The sequence below is a fragment of the Adiantum capillus-veneris genome, chromosome 3, assembly GCF_014529385.1.
Source record: "Adiantum capillus-veneris isolate H3 chromosome 3, ASM1452938v2, whole genome shotgun sequence".
Lineage (NCBI taxonomy): Eukaryota > Viridiplantae > Streptophyta > Polypodiopsida > Polypodiales > Pteridaceae > Adiantum > Adiantum capillus-veneris.
Window position 1 is genome coordinate 102,702,240 of NC_140933.1, and position 15,956 is coordinate 102,718,195.

At 37.2% G+C, this 15,956-nt stretch overlaps 1 pseudogene; it reads right to left on the reverse strand.

Moving 5' to 3' along the window:
• Window positions 1–7,719: 7,719 nt before the first annotated feature.
• On the reverse strand, window positions 7,720–14,016 carry LOC147461409 (uncharacterized; annotated as a pseudogene).
• Between the last annotated feature and the right edge of the window lie 1,940 nt (window positions 14,017–15,956).

A 15,956-nucleotide genomic window follows, 5' to 3' on the forward strand; every position in this document is an offset into this window, starting at 1 on the left:
GCTCCAATCTGCTTTGAACTTGGAGAATGAAGCCAATTACTTGTCATCTGCAAAACTCCATTGCTAAGATTTATTAACAAATATTTGAGAATCCTACCATTAATTGACATGTTTAGCATGGTAGGAGGGTGATTCTAGAGTGGAAGAAGAACTTTATAGTTGAATGCATGAACCAATCCGTGATGTAGAGGGTGAACTAGGTACCACTTTTTCCTAGAAAGTAAGGAAGAATTGGGGAACTCTTTTAGGGTTGAGTTGACTAGTCAAGGATTATTAGAGTGACTAATTAGGCCTAAGGAAAATCACTCAAAGCCAATGAGAGATGAAAGATATCAAGAAGTGGCCTAGCATATATTAGGTCCTAGGATCAGAAGGATTAGAAGATACTAACTCTAGTTTAGCTTTGATACCAACTGTTAAACATTAAGGTGGGTAAACCAGTGTAGCACTCATATTACGAATAACATATTCAAAGAAAATTAAAAAAAATCTTAAACACTAATCAAAATGTGACTAATACAAGACATAATAAAGAAATAAAGACTACTTGATCAAGTCAAGAAGTGGAAACAATGCACAAAAATCAAGTGAGTAGAGATGGCCCATTTATGAAGGGGCTAAAGTAGCTAGGGTTTTCTATAATTAGTGGGAATTACATAGAGAGTAAAGGGAATGATTTTGGCTGCTTTAGATGGCCCCCATTAGTTATTCAAGTGTCTTAGGGTTAATTACTAATGAGCAACTCCAAATGAACAAGGGTGTATGCCCCATGGCGCATACAGATGACACTTATTCAAGTGGATTAGGGTTAATGACTAAAGAGAAACTCCAAATGAAAAAGGGTATTTTATGCCCCATGGCGCATACAAATGAAACTTACATAGACTCTTTGAGGAGGGTACACATGGAAGGAACAAAGATTTCTCTTCCCACCAGGTTTGTCATACAAAGATGTTACATGCTCATGCCAAAGTATTGGGTGATGTGATTGGATAGGTAGTTGCTTATTTTCAAATCTTTTTTGGGCCATATTATTGTCATAAATCAAGAATAGATCATAGATATGTGTGTGAAGGGTAGATCAATAATTGCAAGTATGAATTTCTTGTAGCCTAGCACAATTGTCCCATCACTTATCAATGTATCAACAAGTCTATTGTCACTTATCAATGTAGCACATTAATTGTTTTGTGGGAAATAACTACTTAAGGTTTGGTGGTAGCTATAAATCATGTGAAAATTATTTTGGCAATATTTGTAATCCCTTCTAGCAAGTTGTTGAGGTCGAAGGTGGTCAAACCATCATAGAATGCATTGCAATAAAACCGAAAGTTATAAGGTGCTAAGCAGTACTTAGTGTAGCAAGTGCCAAGTAAGAGTAGTGTTTGTATTTGACCTTTAGATGCTCTAATGAAGCATAAGTATGCATAATTTCCTACCACATTGATTGGATGCCTAGAGATAGTAAAGTTATGAATATAAGAGATTAGTGAAGGAGTACCCATTGGTAGTCTACAAGACTAGCACCTCTTGAGAGCCGTGTAATAGGTAAATGCACCTAAATTTAGCCATTGTGGGAATTCATTTCTGGCAATAAGTAGACGATTTATATTTCTCAAACCTTGTTTTCCATATCTTTTACATTATCCATATTCCACGATGTCTTTTGTATAGCCATCTCATTAACACCTATGTCTTTGTGCATGTGATACCCTATATCATGTATGGCTACTTTCATAAAGCCTACACTATCACCATATATGTGGTAGTGATGTGTGTGAACACACTTAGGACCGCGGGGGAACGTTTTCCCTCACTAGGAGGTTTTTTCCCTTGTGCTTTGTATATACACCCATCACTCTAGGGTTAACTTATCTTTCTCTTTGTGCACCAAGCAATGCACTCTTTGTTGTGTGCCTTGAGCTTCATCATCTTCTCTAAGGTGTGTGCATGTCCCTGTAACCCTTATTCCAACAATTTGTATTAGAGTAGGTCACATCCTCTTGGTACTGTTGCTAGCACCCCTTCGCTCACATTCTCATATTTTTTGCGAGCTTCGGAGAGCATCAATAGGTTGACCAATAGTTCGGGCCCATAATTATGATTCGAGCTCATTTCAACCTTTGTTTCCACTACAAGTAGTATTGTATAGGCAATTTTGTCCTTTTGTGTAGAATTTTTGTTAGTGCAAATTTGTAGAACAAGTCCCTTACAATACTCTTCGGATTGTGCTATACAGCACATGTTAGTCATTCTTTGTTTTTCCTCTTTTGGGGTAGTTTTCACTTTAAGTACAGTCACTCGCCAACTAACAACAACACAGATGTTTGTTGCTGAGGATAAATTGGATGGGGATTGCTACATAGTGTGGGCTTACATGGTGACGCGTGTTCTTTTGTCAAAGGGCATCTCAAACGTTATTCTACATGCATTGATTTCTATTCTCCTTTTGTGGATACAGGCTCATTTGAGGATGTTACGAGTTCTAGCATATATGTTACTGCTAAGGTTGTTTGCCTGCAATTGAGCAAACTCGTTGGGATGTTAGAGATGCACAGGCCCATGCCTTGATTGCATTATCTATGAAGCACACTATTACTCCTCATGTTTGCTCAACAAAATGAGAAAAATAGTGTTGGGATACTCCGACTGGGCTTTATGCAAGTCATAATGAGGCTAAAATTGCATTGCTGCATAAACACCCGGAGTCAAAGATTATGAAAGAGGAAGATGACAGACACTTTTCTTGCTAGTATCAAAGATATCAATGAGAACTCATTTCTATAGGTGAAGTTATTTTTGACAGTTCACTTGTACAGACTATTCTTGATGCATTTTAAGACTCTTACCAGACTTTTGCTAGTACTTGGAGACTTATGACCCAAGGAAACCCTCAAGCTATCAAGTTTGATGCACTATGCACATTGCTATACAAGAGTCACTGGGATAAACAATGTGTAGTTGAAGAGGCTTTGTTGCAGCTCAAAGAGAAAGTGGTAGTAGCAATGCGACCACTTTCCGTGATTCTTTTATGAGTAGCAGATCACATGTGTCTAGTGCTTCTACTGGTAGAAACTTGTCTAGGAATTCTAGTAAAAAAGGCAAGAAGAAGATGTGTTGCAATCATTGCAAGGCTAATGATCACTAGATAAAGCAATTTTCTAAGTTGAAGTCAAAAGAAACCAAGAAGAAAAAGGTTGGATCTACTATCGGTGCAGTTATTGTAGAATCTTCTATAAATAGATTTTTGATGTTGATCTAGATGAAGAATGGGCATTTAGTGCATATTGTACTTATGATCCTTATGTCCATGATGCATGTATGTCACATGTTGTAGAGTCACATATTTGGTACTTTGATAGTGGTGCTACAAAGCACACTACTTTGCATCGTGGCTTGTTTGCCTCTCTTTTGAGGCTGTCCCTCATGGGAATACGATCACTTGTGCCAACAATGCCTCTTATCTGGTCAAGGGGTTGAAAATATTGTGCTAACTGCTTTGAATGGCAATTCTTTCACACTTGTCGATGCACTTTATGTACTATGGATTGAAAAGAATCTTTTGTTTGTATATGCACTTGCAAGACTTGATTTTGTTGTCAAATTCATGGATGACAGATGTACAGTTCATGATCTTAGCTTTGGTAAATGAAATTGTTGAATCTAGCATTTTGTGACGTGGGCTATTTAATATCACTTTTCATGACAAGTGTGGGCAGTAATTTGCAAATGCAATTGTGGAGTCAGATGTTGTTTCAAATGCCAAACTTTGGCATGCACATTTTGGGGGGTATTTGAATTTTGCAAGTTTTCTACATTTGCAGAAATTTGATATGGTTTCTTCTTTGCCAACACTCGAAGCACCTTCTAAGCATGTTTGTGAAGGGTGTATTTTAAGTAAGATGCAACATTCAAAGTTTCCAAAGGATGGTTCAGTAAGGGCTAACTTGTGCATAGTGATGTTTGTGGGCCGATGCAAACTCCATCCTTGGGTAATTACTTGTACTTTGTAACTTTCATTGATCATTACTCAAGGCATGCCTGGGTGTATCTACTTAAAAATAAGTCCAAAGTGTTCATGTGTTTCAAGCAACGTTTGGTTATGGGACTGGAAATGTCTCTAAATGTACTATGGGCACCCTCTATTTAGATTGAGAAGGGGAGTATATGTCTCATGAATTTAGTGCATTTCTAGATATTCATGGGATAAAACACCAATGTAGAGTGCCATATACACCTCAATGAAATGGTGTTGCTGAGAGGAAAAACAGGTCATTTACAAAGATGGCAATGTATGGTCGAGATTCAAGCTTTACCACATTCATTTTGGTAGGATGCTATCATGTGTGCTACCTATGTACTTAACAAGTATTCGACTAAAGATTTGTACTCTAAGACTCCTTATGAAGCATTGCATGATAAGAAGCCATCCATTGATCACATGCACAGTTTTGTTTGTTTAGGTTATGCTTTGGTTTCATTAACACAATGCAAAAAATTGGATAATAAAGCTATCAAATGCATTTTGTTAGTTACAGTCCTAAAAGCAAAGGTTAAATGTTATACCATCCAAGAAAAAACATATCTTGGTTTCACGAGATGTATTTGTGGAAGATTTTGTTCAGCCTTTGTTATCATGTACGAGAGACAATAATATAAGCTCGTAGGACATTTATGACACTTTGTTGCCTTTGTTCAATGGTGGAAATTTGAATGTAAGTTCCAATGAGGCAAACGTACAGCCTATGGGGGTTTCAAAAAAGTTACAAACTCGTTTTAAAAATCATCATATTATTGATGCAGATGTGCATGATGTACTCAATGTGGAATGGAATGGAAATGAAGAGGCTAGGGATATGCCAAAATGGCTAGTGCATACTTTGCACGATAGTAAATTAGAGAGAAACTAGATGCTCATATATCTAGTCATACTCATTTTGATTCTTGCCATGCATCATATGCATTAGATTGTTATGATTTTGTTGTTTCTAGTTTCTGTGATGAAGAGGAGCATCTTTCTTTTGATTAAGCACAAAATTCAAAAAATTGAATGGTTGCAATGGAATCTGAATATGATGCACTTATAGAAAATGAAACATGGACTTTATGTGCTTTGCCTCTTGGAAAAAAAATCCATTGGTACAATGTGGGTTTATAAATTTGAAATCGTTCTCCTTGTGCTTGGTATGAGAAAGTAAGGCTTTTGTAACAGTCAAGCTGAAAGAACTTTGTATGTCAAACATGAGGGCGATGTATATCTCATCTTCCTTTTGTATAAAGATGATTACTGATTACTGGTATAGATAAGACACACATTATTGAATTCAAGGTTGAATTGAATTTTATTCTCAATATGAAAGTCTTGGGACTTTTGCTTTTGTTACTTTGGTATACAATTTATGCAGTGTGATGGAGGTATTTCTTTGTGTCAAGCAAGATCCATAGAGACATCACTATATAAAGTTCTACTTGAGGACTGTGAACCTATTGCTACACTAATGGAAACATATTTTAAATCGAGTTTTCATGATTCTAGAGATGTTTTGGATGTCACTCTTCATCATGTTGTTGTGGATGCCTTATTTATGTATGCAATACGAGGTCGAATATGTAAGTCTTCATCAGGCTATTGTTGGATGCCTTATTTATGTATAAAATACAAGGCTAGATATTCAATTTGCAGTCTCACATGTTGGTAGATTTATGCACAATCTAGGGTCTATTGGCATGTTGTCACAAGGATCTTTCACTACTTGAGTGGCACTTTACATCTTGGGTTGTTTTATCCCAACAGGGGATCATTGCCACATATTTTCAATCTTTTTTGGAAAATTCATGTATATTGTGGTTGAGCAAGAAGCAACCTAGTGTGGTCACTTCTAGTTGTGAGGCTAGGTACATGGCAGTCTTCATAGCTACAGTTGAGTGTGTATGGCTCATATGCCTTATGACTGATTTGGGTGTTGGACAGGACACTGCAAACATCATCCACACTATCATTCAGAGTGCATTAGCAGTTGTGAGGAACCCACTTTTTTATGATCGCACAAAGCACATTGAGGTGCATTATCACTATGTCAGGGAGAGACTCTCAACATGAGAGATCGGCTTGGCTTACTGTGTCGACACTAGACAACCTTGCAGATTTGTTCACAAAGGTATTTCCTCATGAGAAGTTCAAAATTTCTTGCAAAGCCCCTTTGACGATTGATCATGTCCTTAGGGCGTGGCACTTTGCTATACACTATATACTGGCTCTCGTTCATCGCATCACTCCCCAGGGGGATTTGTTACCATATGTGGTAGTGATATGTCTGAACACACTTAGAACTACCAGGGCACTTTTTCCCTCACTAGGAGATTTTTCCCCTCGTGCATTGTATATACACCCATCACTCTAGGTCTAACTAATCTTTCTATTGCACAATACGCAATACTCTCTGTTGTGCACCTTAAGCTTCATCATCTTCTCCAACCTGTGTGTGAGTCCCTACAACCCTAATTCTAGCTATGGGACGTGTGTCTAACCTCACTACCCTATCTTATTGCAGTATTAGCGAGAACCACGATTAAATTGTCAATCCATGGGATGAAGCTGACTTGACTAATGCATAGAGGCTACAAGAGGGTGTCAATCTCTCGAAAAACAACTAACAACTCGCATCTAGCTCAAGCTACACTCAAGTGATAGAAATCACTAAAAGCCAATCACTAATCGACAAACAAATCACATCCGTTGCAGCATCAAATGACATCCAAATGTAATGAAACTTCTAGGACATGTTTACAAGACCTAAGCACATATGCTTATGGTCTCAAATCCCACTTTAAGTCAAGTGCCAAAAACAACAGTGGATTTTTGACCTAGTTGTTTTCGACTCAGAATGCATTTAAATGCTTAGCGATGATGCCCCAATACCCCGTCTATGCTTAGTTTTTAATTTGAAAGTGTAAATTCCTAGTTATGATGAAATTAGGCCGTGGAACAGGGAGTCATAAAAAAGTAGCACGAGTCGTGAGTTGTCATTTGCAAGGGTGCATCCAAAATTTCACAACATAAAAAAGAGCACTTTTTAAGTAGAAAAATGCATTATAGAAAAGAGTTTTTTTTAAAAAAAAAGCTAGTTTGTCATATTACTATATTAAAGCACTACTTGATGGATTCTTGATCTTTAAAAAAAGCTAATTATTTTAATAAAAGAGACAACATAAGCACAACCTACAATTCTCTAGTTTCTAAAATTGGCCATAAAAACAAATTTTTTGATCTTAATGTAGTCCTTAACCAACATTGTCACTCTACATATCAAATTTCATAGACATAGTGTTTTCACAACTACATAAGCATTAGATATACGAAGAACATTCAAGATAAATGTGAAGATATTGGGCTTGCATGCATGGATTTTCTCCAAGCAAGCTCAAAAAATCTTTATTCTTACAATGAAACTCCATCACATGCCATATAAACTTGAAACATTGAGAATTTAAGCAAATAATAAAAGGCACAAATCAAAATAAGTATCTTCACATCAAAATGTCAAGTTTTTGAACATAAACATAGTTCGATGAGTTTAAAGTCATAAAAACTATGCTTGAATGGGAAGATCTTCTTCCTCCTCATTCCTTGTCTCCTCTCCCATTGAAGTTATTGAAGAGGAGTGTCACTAGCTTGCTCCTCAACCTCTACATTATCTGGTTCAAAATCCACAAGATCAACTATCTCCCCAACTTTCTCACTACCAATTGGAGGTTGTGGCTCTCCAGATGCATCAAAGAAGCGAGGATCAGATGTCACGCTTTTCATTCCCACCTCTTGGAACTCATCTGGTAACTCCTTAAGAGCTGTGACTCGTTGCTCAATAAATTTGACTTGAAGTGGATCACATTCCACAGCAACCACATTTCGGCCTGGCTTCAATGCACTAACAGTTGTAGTGCATGTCCCTGCAAAGAGGTCCATTACCCATTCTCCTCTCATTGAGAGTAAATCAATCAAATCCATCATCAAAAGTTGATGCTTTTGATATGGATTTATGACTCCTTGTACTGATAGCCGTTTTTCGGCTCTCATAAAATAATTTTAAGAAGCCACTTCACCCCACAAAAACACCCTAGCACAATGACTAGGCTCGCTTTTTCATTATAAATAGTGTGCGTGCGTTTAGGTTTTTATCATATTTTTTAATATCAAATCATTGAGCGAGTCATTGGGCTAGGAGACAAAAAAATAATTTATAATATTACGGTCCTCTTTATATGTAAATATTTTTTTATCAAATAAAGGACCTAAGTATAAAGGGTTTTTTTTCTCAAATTTTTTGTATAAATATATATTCCTAGGTGTGCGTTATCACACCTAAGTGTGCATTTTTATAAATCTCTTTGCATCCTTTCATGGCATGAAATATTTCTATGTTAGTGTGTACATACCCATCATATTTATTTTTACAAAATAAACCCATATATTTCATCCCGCACCCTCGTGGAAGTCGAAATTTGTTTCTACACTGTCACTCACTTTCACTATATATTTTCTCACTTGCATATTTTACTCTTTCACCCAAAAACAAAATAAAATACTCCTATCATGATTTTCCTTCACGGGTCCTGCACATATTTTTTCCATACACCATGTGCTCATAAAGACAAGGGCTAGGAAAAATCCAAGCACTAGGTCTATCATGTGCAATTGTTTTTTATTCATCAAAATTCATCATCCATGCATGTGCCAAGGGCCACTTGGATTCCTTAGGTCATGGCATGGCTCATGGGGGGCTCACCTTTGGATGTATAAGGAGAATTCAACCAAAAAGGGTCCCACATAAACACCTTTGCAGTCCCACAATACATAGCTTTTTGCTCGAATTTTGGAACCTTCTTATGATCCGAATTTGAGGATACTTCCAAAAGACAAAACGTAGCTCGTGAGCTGAAGTATTTTCCATAATGTTTTCAGAAATTTTGAAGTCAAGGGCGATTTTACATGAAATTTATGGCTGACTTCAAAACTGCCACCTCATACACCCAAAAAATCTTCCTATTTCTCTCACCCTTCCACACACCTACTCACTCTTACACACTCCTCCCTCTCCTTCCCACTCCCAAACCTGCAACTCCCATGTCCTAATTCAACCTCTTCACCATTGCCACTTCTCTCACACCTCCATAGCCTTCATCCTCCATTTCTACACCCTATGTGTCCCCCTTTCTCTCTACATATATGTCCATATTACCATACTCTCTTCAGCTTTGTGAAGAACTTCAAAAAATCAGCAAAAATCCAAGGATAACCTCTGCAAATGAAGGCTTTTATCATGAATTTTCCAAGGTTTGAAGATAACATAGCTTCATCGACACGCGCTACTTCGCCATGCTGACTGCTTCTTCTACCGGTGCTTTAAAGAGGTGAATGTCAACTTCTCCAAAGCTTCAACCTCTCTTTACAAGCTCATCCCTTCTCTAACTTTTCTCATCATATATCTCACCATTTGGTGAATGATTTTGTAAATATTTTTTACTGATAATTACTAACTACTAACCACTAACCTTATTGTAAAATGCACCCTCTACTGGAGTAGGCACTCCCAAATTATTCACTAAATCCCTCTCTCCTTTCATCCTCAATAATTCTCTTCCCTTGAGCCCACATCCATGTGACTCAAAGGACAAGAGAGACCCACCCTCATTTAAAAAAAATAAACATATACATAATCTTTTATTCCTTCAAATAAACTTGATTAGGCCTAATCCTAATCGGGGCTTCTAAAACCTATAAATAGAACCCTTCTCTCCCTTGTAAATCATCACATGATCACACTACACCACACCATTCTCAACACATAACACACCACTCTTCAAGCCTAGTTGTGTAGAGTGTGTGCATTGTGAGTGCTCTATTCCATCACTACACATAGGTGCATGGAGAAGCTTGAAGTTAGTTATGCCATCTAGAGGAGTGGAGTGATACCATACTCTGCATCACACTTGTAGCCTACTCTTGTCCATAAATAAGATTCATAGTTTTGGGTGCAATTGTATGCTGCATCTACGACTCTTCTCTCCAAATTGACTTGATAAGTTGGCTCATCAGGTGGTTGAAGGTATATTGTCCTTGAAGTCTATTGTGCTATTTCATGCTTGATGGTTAGAGGGCTTGTTGAATTGTTTGCCTAAAAAGTCAATTGTAAGAGGGTGCTTGGTGAGAGGGCTCCCGTGACCTTAAGACAATTTGTGTATTGGAAACAAGGTCAAGTTTTGTGTTGTCTCTCTATTTCTCATCAAGCTTTGTGTGCATCTGGCCTTTAAGGCTAAGAATGAGTTGCTCAAGTTGATTTGTGCTCTTACCTCTCTCTGGCGTGGTGAATGTTTGTGTTTGGTGTGTGTGGCTATCTTGCATTCCCCTCTCTTTGTGCGTTTGAGTATAAGGAGATATCACGTGCGTCCTAGTTCACATCTACAACTAGGTGGTGCCCCTTTTCTTGTTTGGTTTGTGGCTGTGGGTTGTTGTTGTCTCTGATTGTGCTTGCCCTAGCCCCAATTGAGCAGCACGGGAGCCTCGAAGGGTGTTTAGAGGCCGCTCTTCTTGTTGCCCGCCTCGGACCGCCTCACTACATTTGCACCAGTATGTTTGAACTTTTTTCAGACTCCTGGTCGTTAAAAAACATTTGTGCGATTTGCTTTCACGGCAAAATTATATGATCCTTTACTCTGCACACCTAGAGATGAGTAAAATCTAATGGTAGCAAACTCATAAGCCCAAGAAAGGCGATCAAGCTTATATCCATGAAAGTTTGGCTTTATCCTACAGAAAAACAGCTTAGATGTAAAAGAAAGCAAAAAATAACACCTTACTACTAGTATAAAACTTCAAAAGTTTCACTTACCATGTTAGCATTTGACATGTCATGTTTGAGTCAGTGAAAGCATTTTGCACTGCAGTAATTTGATCATGGGCATGAAAAAATACTAGTGACCAAGAGTCACAAGTAGTTATTTTTCCAAAAGCCTCTATAACTTTTTCATAGGCAGATACTCCATACTTTACATCATCATTGACAGAGTTTGGGGCACTAAAACCATAAGGAGCATCTGCAATGGCTAGTGTGTAAGACTGTGGGGTAACAAATGTCCTCATTTCTTCAACCCTACCTTCATGAACACACCAATGAGATGGAGACTCATCTACATTATCCGGAATATAAAATGAGACCAAGAGTGATTTCAAAGCTTTGGGGTTGTTGTTTCCTTCGCCTCTCAAGAGGACACCGTGACAAGGATTGTTCAAAGTCAAGAGGGATCTTCTTGATGGCAACTCGTGGATCTTTGTTCTAGAATACACAACAAAGATATAAGAGAAAAGGAAAAGACTTAATTAAAAAAAGATAAATTTGAAGTCTAAGTAGAGTTGTTTTTATAATTTGTAAGCGGATTCTAGAATCCTCAAAGAATAAGCTTTAAAACCCATGAAATAAATCACAAGTTAAATAATCCATGGGATTCTAGAGTCCAGCCACATGCAAAATAAAAAGTCTTGAACTTTGGATTTCAGAATCCAAATGGTTTTCTTGGGATTCTAGAATCCAAACCCAAAACCAGCAAATGGGACATTGATTTAAGATTTTAAAAACTAAAGGTTCACCTTAGGATTCTGGAATCCAAATCCACATAAATGTAATGTAAGAAGGCTATCACAAGATTCCAAAATAATCAAAAGCAATACTAGAAGATATTCAAAGTCATTTTTGGCTAAATACCAAGGTATTTTAGACATAGTTTAAATGACAAGAAATTATAACCAAGGGGAACAACTCACCGTGTTAGAAAATAGCAACATGTACTTCTCCAACACATGGGGTTTGCTTGAGTCTGGATGGTACTACACCACCTCGTCCCAATTAGAGCAATTCAATTTTTCAATCATTATTCTTTGCATGTGCAACATGGTCTTTTGCTTGATGATAGACAAAGAGAAATATTATTCATGATAGAAAGAAAAACATCAATGAATACTTCAAATCATTATAATTACAAACCTTTCAAATTCTTCTCCCATTTGCTCTAGAGAGATGCTTCCACCCTTCACACGTGAGAGTACAACAATAATCAATGATTTTTCACGTATTCCTTGTAATTGTCTCCATGGTGTTATTTTCATATCTTCAGGGATGGGCTTTGGTGAATCCTCTTTTGAGACACCTTTTCCTTTGAAAGATGCATGGGACTTTCTTAGCTTTTGACCCTTTAGCTTTCCCTTCTCATGTAGCTTGAAGATCTCCTCTTGTAAGTCCCAAACTTCTCCATCTCAAAAGGCAAGTTGAAAATAGTTGTCATACTGTTTAGTATTAGGCTTTTGACTTGCTCCACGACCACCTTTCTTTTTCACTTCAAGGACACACTTTTCACAAAGTGCTACTCAAAAATTGTCATCGACTTTTCCACCACGCTTTATGGTATCAACCCACTCATTATGAAAGAATCTTATCTTTTGGATGAAAGACATCTCCAAACGAAAGTCCGAGTCAATGTTATGGTCAAGGGCAAGAACCTTTGCCTCCTCATCTGTTAAGCCAACATACACCCAACACATGGCCATTTTGTATGTGTCCACACACTCATACTCTACAACAAGCTCTTGCTTCGCAATCAATGAGTGAGTGCCCCCAAGAACCCAATATGTATAGGACTCAACATTGGCCTTTACCCAAGAATTGTTTGTAGGACACTGTTGTCTATCCACCAAAACAAGAAAAGGTAACACAATGGCATTTGGTTTGTTTTTCATTTTGAACTTTAGGTTATGAACATGTTGCTCAATAACTGCAGGAACCTCTAAGGGTCATTTTCCTGTGTAAGGATCCACAGGTGGACGTTCAATTACACTTATGGGCAAAAATATTGGCAAAGGATCTACTATGTTATTTTGTTTAACCCTTTCTCTCATAACATTTAAAGAGCTTGAATCTCTTGTATCAGGTAAAGGGGCACCAGGACCAGATGGAACAATCTTTGATTCAGGAAGAAACTTAGACTCTTTTGGTTTACCTGAATTTTTGCTTTGTTTCTTGCTTGTAGTAGGGGTTTGCATCATTGTTGAGGGGGGCATGTCCCTTTGAACCCCTTCATCACTAGAAGAACTTGAATCTTCTTCCTCTTCTCCTTCTTCTTCCATGTAGTCACTTGAAGATGTCTTCTCTGAGCCAAAAAATCTCTCCATCACTTCAGTATAGGCTCTCCCAAATGTCTACAACCATAAACAATGAAGTTCCTTGAATATTTCAAGCTAAAACACAAAAGATAAAAAGGGAACAATAAAAATTGAATTCTTACCAATCTTCGTGTTTGCATGGCATCAATCATCAAGTCTCTTGTGCTTACAGGATTCACTTTATAAGTGATCTCAAAATCTTTCAATAGAACAAGAACGGCAAGGAGAGTTGAGTCATTAAGCACAAGAAAATATATCCTGTTTTTTTCTTTGTGCTCTTGTACTTTATTGATGCGCCCAACAAGAGTAAACTTATTGACATCACTTAAAGGTCCTTTATGTTTTGTAACAATTAAAAAAGGAATTGTTGAATCAATAAATTGCTTTTGATTCCTAGGATGCCCAATGCAAAACGCCCAAGCATGCTCATATTTGGTTTTTGCAGGAAAATTACCCCAAAGATTTGTTTCTTTTGAGATTTGAAGGGTTATTGCTTTTCCTGTAGGTGTGGGTTCTATACTCTTGTCCTTTGGCTCCTTCTGGTGATGCTCTCTAGTGAGCTTAGTCGATGGCGCACGAGGAAATTGTTCTGTAGCAAGAAGCTCCTGACGAGAAAAATGAGGAGGACTTCTAAAAAGCCGTGTTGCTTGAAGGCATGGACTTCGTGGTGTAGGAAATTGCTGAGAAGACATTAGTGTACCTGAGTGCCCCCCTGAGCTTGAACCTAGTTGAGGTTGACCCGAAGTTTTTCACTTTGAAGTCACTTTAAGCCTTTTACTTGCTTGAAATTGTTGCGAGTGAGATGCCATTACCTTCAAAAAGGACACAATCATGACAAAGAAAGATTAGCATATAGACAAAATAAAGTATAAGAATGCGTTATGATGCCAAATAATGAAATAAAAGATGTAGAATTTGGGTTTATAAAGAGCCTCTTGTAGTCATATCAAGAGTGAAATGTAATTTAGAATCCATGAGATGCAACAAGATAAGAGTTTAGGATTGTGGAATCTCCCTATATAGGAAAGTGTTGTGTGCTACCTAGAACTTAGTAGAAAGTTTTAAAAAATGATGGTTTGGAACTTCAAAGTATCTACAGTAAGGATAAAGGAACAAATATTTTTACAAACATGTCTAGACTCAAGTGGATTCTGTAATCCATTTGGAATACCAAAGAAGCACGAAGGGGACATAACAATGGAGCATATTGGTCAATGTTAGAAGAGCAAAACCGACAACAGGACAACGGCGAGTGCATGCTATCTCAAATTTTTTTTTAGAACGAACATGCACGTCAAATCCATCATTCCATCAAAACACTGTCGGCCTCGACACACGCCGCAACCGCAAAGTGACGTGTGTCGAGGCCGACAGTGTTTTGATGGAATGATGGATCTGATATGTGCATGTTCGTTCTGAAAAAAAATTGAGACAGCATGCACTCGCCGTCGTCCTATTGTCGTTTTTTCCATCTGCGCACCACGAAAGCGCTCTCTTTTTCATCATTTGTGCATGGCTTTTACTTTTAAAAACCATTTGCGTACCTTTTTTCCTGTTTGTGGCTCTAGATGCTATTGCTTCTCTTGTCTTGTCACGTTTGCTAGAGGGGTGTGTATGTGTATGTTCTTTGCCTTGAACGTTGTAGTTTTTGGATTCCAGAATCCATTATTTGTTTTAGAAAATCGGATTCTGGAATCCACAGTCTCTGTAAAAACGGATTCTGAAATCCACAATTTTCGTAAAAACGAATTCTCGAGACCAAAGTCTAGGTAAAAACAGATTCTAGAATCCACAGTCTCTGTAAAAACGGATTTGGCATCCACAATTCACGTAAAAATGGATTCTAGAATCCAGAATCTCCGTAAAATGGATTCTGGAATCCAGTTTTACAAAAATTTAAATTCTAGAATCCACTTCATTCATAAAACCGGATTCTGGAATCCACTTTTGCAAAAATTTGGATTCCAGAATCCACCTTTTCGTGTATTTAAATTCTAGAATCCTCTTAGTTGGATTCTAGAATCCAATTTTTCATGACATTGGCTTTCGGAATCCACCGTTTTAACAAAATTGGATTCTAAAATCCACCTTTCTAAAAATTTGCAATCATAACACAAAAGATTGCACAAAGTTGGATTCCAGAATCCACTTTGATTGACAAGTTGCATTTCACATGCAATATTGGCCTTAAAAGTTGGATTCTAGAACCCAAATTTATCATAGGCTTCAATTCTAGGAGAAGCTATACTACTCTTGTCTTTCTTGAAAAAATTGAACTAGTAAGACATGTCTTTTTGTACAATTTAGTCTTTTTAATTGAAAATATTCTAAAAGTTTGTTATTTTATGAAAATAAACAATAGGATTCTGGAATCCAAATTTTTGTTCCACTTTAGATTTTAGTCATAATATTGTGCTTCACTTTTTGAAAAATTACTTATTAAAAACCACAGTTTGTTTTAGCACTAAATTTTTTTTAGTGACCTAGTTGTTTTTTAAATTTTCTACAATTTAACCTAAAAATGTCAATACATAAAATTCAAGAATTTTAAAAACTTAAAATACTAAAACTTTGAATTAATGCTCCAAATATTGAATAATTCAAAAATTCTTGCTTACCTTGAAAAAGGAATCGTTAGAAAGAAGCACAATTGCAAGCGAGTGTGATGAGTGCTCTGGAGCTTGGAATACAACTTCTGCATGTGAAAAATGAGACCTTTGTCCCCTTTTAAATCCCTCTTATTTTTTAA